Below are 5290 nucleotides of genomic sequence, written 5' to 3' on the forward strand. Positions count from 1 at the left end.
CTGAGGGTTGCTGGAGTGGTGGGGGGTGGGAGGGATGGGGTGGCTGGGTGATAGACATTGGGAGGGCATGTGCTATGGTGAGCACTGTGAATTGTGCAAGACTGTTGAATCACAGATCTGTACCTCTGAAACAAATAATATAATATATGTTAAGAAAAAAAAAGGAGACAATAGCAGGAGGGGAAGAATGAAGGGGGATAAATCAGAGGTGGAGACAAACCATGAGAGACGATGGACTCTGAAAAACAAACTGAGGGTTCTAGAGGGGAGGGGGTTGGGGGGATGGGTTAGTCTGGTGGTGGGAATTAAAGAGGGCATGTTCTGCGTGGAGCACTGTGTGTTATGCACAAACAATGAATCATGGAACCCTACATCAAAAACTAATGATGTAATATATGGCGATTAACATAACAATTAAAAAATTGAAAGAAAAAATGAAAAAAAAATAAAAATACAGATTCTCAGCTTTAAAAAATTAATTTAGTAAGAGATTATATTTTTTTAAGATTTCATTAATTTATTTGAGAGAAAGAGTGCACGAGTTGGGGACAGGGCACAGGGAGAGAATCTTCAAGCAGACTCCCTGCTGAGCATGGAGCCCGACATGGGGCTCAATCTCACAACCCTGAGATCATGAGCCCAAATCAAGAGTCAGAGGCTTAACTGATGGAGCCACCCAAGAGCCCCAACGATTATATTTAAATAACTAATTTTTATTATTTTCAAATAATATTATTGGGACTACAATGTGAAGATTTAGGCTGCTCTTCAACCATGTCTGCCCCTTCTGTCATCAGATTCTTCTTTGCCCTATTCACACCCTAGAAAAGAGACCATTTTTCTTGACTGACAAATCTATACCACCCTTGGCAATATTCACCATCTTAATGCACATTCCCTTGAGTATGTGTTCTCTGTTATTAGGAAACATTGAAATTTAAAGGAACTAAACAGTCATATTTGTGAGAACAGAGACTGTATTTTTGTTAAGTATTTTATTATTAGGAAACAGTAAGTATTCAATAAATTTTGGTTGCATGAATGAATGTCTGCTTTGTTCCCAAAACCCCCACTAGAAGAAGTTGACTATGTGTTTTCTTAGTCAATAATCCAAAGAACCCTGACAGTGAAATATAAACACTGTTTTACATGAAGAAAATCAAGGTTCAGAGATACTTATTGATTTGCCAACATCTCATATATGCTAAAAGACTGTGTTCATATTTATGTCAGATCTCTGTAACTCCAAAATTCCTGTGCTATCATCTACTTCAGCATCCTCTCTCCCTGCATGAGGTCGATTTCATCACAAGATTTTAAAAAAAAAAGTATTGATAAATGCATTAGTGAAAACTTTTATGATCTCCTGCTCAGAGAATAATAATGGACTGAGCATCCCCACTTAAGAGATAAAGTAATTATAATAATAACTAACATCCATAGTAATAATCATTGATACCTTCAACTTCTGTTAGAGTTCCTTAAAATATACAATTACTTCACACATTTGATTTAGAAATGTTACATGACTTGCCAACTGTCACATGCGTATAAGGGATAGGGCCACATTTCTCTGTGATTTTGAAGCCCCTCCATGAAATCATTCCTTATCCCCTAAAACATGCCAGCAATGTTGAAGAGGCAGGTACTTTGTGCAGACATTTCTTGAGAGTCTTCTTACAAACTGAAAGAAGGACTTTTTCTTAATTGCCCTCCATTCCATTCCACTCTGATAGCCCAGTGACATGGGCAGGAAGGCCCCTTTATGTTCACTGAAGGCTGGTAATAAATAAGCCAGGAAATGGCAGCGAATACTGGTAAGGTTTACTTCTTCAATGTCCGATGTCACCAAGTGCTTCACCAGCAAGAGTATTCAGTAATACTCTTGATGACAACAAACGTTTCAAAGGAACTATAAAATACCAATTCTGGAAAATGTTTAGAAAATATATCGAGTCTGATCTAACCACTTTGCAGAGGAAGCAGCTGAGATACCGGGGCCTTCCCAAGGAAAAGTCAAGACTGATGAGAAAGTCAAGATTAAGAACATTTCTTTCCTTCCTCCCTCCTTGCTTTCCTTCTGCAATAATTCATTATCTGTCATTTGACAATGTAGGGCTCAAAAGATACAGATTGTTTTCCTATGTATCTGTGTGTATGTGTGTATCTGTGTTTTGTGTGGGTGTGTGTGAGAGAGAGAGCACACACGTGTGTGTGTTTTCCAAACAGGATTCTTCCCACTGAAGATATAAGGTTGATCTTTCAGGAATTCACTGTCTATTATTAGAGAAACAAAATCATAAATAAATAATCACCAAAAAAATACACAATTATACATGTCATGACAGTGATATTGTCAAGATTGAATACCCCTCCTTTGAGCCAAATCAGCTTGTTGGTGCCTTCTGTTTCTTAGTCTATAGCTTGTTTCTTCCCTCCAGATTGATTCTTATTGCCTTGTCAATTGCAGCCCTCCTAGGAGACCAGAATGGATGACATTGTAACCCAGAACAGACCTCAGGGACCAGCCCCTGTAGCCGGGACTATGACATTTTCCTTCCATTAACCCTGAGTACTAAAGATGGAACATTTTGGTTTACAATTCCCTAAATACCTCTTGAGTTCAGCTTGCCTCAAGTAGGACCATACATCAGAATTACATTTTCCCTAGCTTCAATGCCTTATATTCTGGTTAGTTCCAGGGGATTCAGGTTTCAAGCACCAAACCCTGTTCTTAAAAGTCACTCTTTCAAATATTCAGGATGTTCTATCTGTTTGTTTTTGAACTTAGTGGAAGAGATTAAACAGAAATGGTTTTCCATTTAAGAAGAAGCTAGTAGAGAAGCTGGATTATAATTAGTACAATCGGTAAGTACAGAACTTCTGCTTCCACGAAGGCTAATTGCCTACATCATACAATATTTATAGCTGATGTGGGCCACTGGGTATCCATTTTTTTAAAGATTTTATTTATTTGTTTATTTATCTGAGATACAGAGAGCAAAAGAGACAGAGAAAGAGAGAGAGAGCACAAGCAGGGGGAGCGGCAGAGGGAGAGGGAGAAGCAGACTCCCTGCTGAGGAAGGAGCCCAATGCGTTACTCCATCCCAGGACCCTGGGATTATGACCTGAGCCAAAGGCAGACACAACCAAATGAGCCACCCAGGCTCCCCACTGGTATCCATTTCTGCATCTAGTGAATGGTTTAGGGAAGGGGATTACTTAAAATTTTAACCAATATGTTCTTTCCTCCTTCTCAAAATAACAAACCTATAATACTGTAAAGTATACAGGGGTAAACTTTAGAAAGAGCAGGTATACATCAGATTAGGGCTAGCCATAGCCAATATTTTTAAAGAAGTAATGGACATCATGGCACAACAATGATCAACCACAAAACTCACTAAATATACACAAAACATTGCGTAAAAATATCCTATCAATCTTAACATCCTGCCTGTTATGAATACTTGGACCATTTATTGCCATGAAGAAATAACATTAATAAGAAGAATAAGAAGATTCTATCAGGTTTCCATTATTGACATTTTTAATCACCCACTAGCTCTGGTTTCCTAAACGGTCAACATACTAAAGGCTTATGCTACATCTAATAACAGTCACTTAGACCCTTCTGGTTTAAATCATAAAGACTTTCCATGTCTGAGAGAAAGAGAAATAAATAAACAAAAAAATAGATTGGTGGTATTTCTAATTCTAATCTGTCTTTGTCATGTACTAATCTTTTCATCACATTCTGGAGCAAGGACAAATTATTGTTGAAATGGGTAAATATCTTGGAAGAGCTGTATTAGGTAATATAGCAAAAAACACCCATAATAAATATTTCTTCTGAATCATTTGTAGAATACATATTTTCTAATGACTGCCCTGTCCCATTCACCATGCAACTTCTGAGAATGCCTTAGGGTATAAGACTTAACTTCTCTTTTGGAGTGATCCAAGCCTCTCTTTTGGAGCCATGCAAACAAATAATTAAATGCCATTGCCAGGAGAATTCTCCTTTCTATCTCTCTCCTCCAGCCATCAAAGATGCAGAAAAGAAAGAAAGCTAAGGGGAAGAAGGTGGCCTCAGCCCCTGCTGTTGGGAAGAAGCAGGAAGCCAAGAAGGCGTTCAATCCCCTGTTTGAGAAAAGATCCAAGAAGTTTGGCATCAAACAAGACATCCAGCCCAAAAGGGATTTCACCTGCTTTGTACAATGGCCCCACTATATCTAGCTGCGGCGGCAAAGGGCTATTCTCTATAGACTTCTAAGAGTGCCTAACCAGTTCACCTAGACCTTGGACCACCAAATAGCTACTCAACTGCTTAAGCTGGCCCACAAATATAGACCAGAGACAAAGCAAGAGAAGAAGCAGACTGTTGGCCCAAGCTGAGAAGAAAGCTGCTAGTGAAGGGGCGGTCCTCACTAAGAGGACAGGTGTCTTCAATCTGGGTTATTACTGTCACCACGTTGGTGGAAAACAAGAAGGCTCAGCTGGTAGTGACTGCATATGATGTGGATCCCATTGAGCTGGTTGTCTTCCTGCCTGCCTTATGTTGTACAAAGCAGGTTCCCTACCGCCTTATGAAGGGGAAGGCCAGGCTGGGCTTATGGTCCACAGGAAGACTTACACCACTGTTGCCCTCATGCGGATTAACTCAGAAGACAAAGAAGCTCTGGCTAAGCTGGCGGAATCTACCCGGACCAATTACAATGACAGATATGATGAGATCTGCCATCACTGGGGAGGTAACCTTCTGGGTCCTGGCTCACACTGTCAAGTTGGAAAAGGCAAAGGCTAAAGAACTGGCCACCAAACTGGGCTAAGTGTATGCTGCTGAATTTTCTGTACATAAAAGTAATAAAAAGTTCTCTCTGAGAAATAATGCCATTGCCAGAATAATAGTATAGATGCAAACAAACTAACATGATGTCACAGAAGAAAAAATAAATGATTCTGATCTGGGGGGAATCAGGAAAGGTAATAGGAGGCAACAGTTGACGACTGAAGAGGAGCATTTGAGGTGCATGTGTGGGGGAGAGCAGGAAGAGGCAGGTGGAAAGTGGGGAGGCTGGAGAACCCTAGTGGGATTAATCACAAGTTGTCCAACCATGAGTGAAAAGTAGAGCAGAAGTGGAGGGATAGAACTAATGCTATTCCTGTTCCTATATACTAGTACCTACTGCATATATATAGTTCTTAAATTTTAAAATTCTTAAAATCTTAAAATTTTTAAAAATTAAACTATGAATACTTTTAGGGGTGCCTGGGTGACTCAGGTGGT

The 5290-nt window shown here is 39.6% G+C and overlaps 1 pseudogene; it reads left to right on the forward strand.

The window, feature by feature from the left end:
• The first annotated feature begins 4047 nt into the window (after window positions 1-4047).
• On the forward strand, window positions 4048-4832 carry LOC112837119 (large ribosomal subunit protein eL8 pseudogene; annotated as a pseudogene).
• The last annotated feature ends 458 nt before the right edge of the window (window positions 4833-5290 follow it).

This window comes from Callorhinus ursinus, unplaced genomic scaffold, assembly GCF_003265705.2.
Source record: "Callorhinus ursinus isolate GAN/ISIS: 27379988/994484 unplaced genomic scaffold, GSC_fseal_2.0 scaffold37, whole genome shotgun sequence".
In the NCBI taxonomy this organism is placed as follows: domain Eukaryota; kingdom Metazoa; phylum Chordata; class Mammalia; order Carnivora; family Otariidae; genus Callorhinus; species Callorhinus ursinus.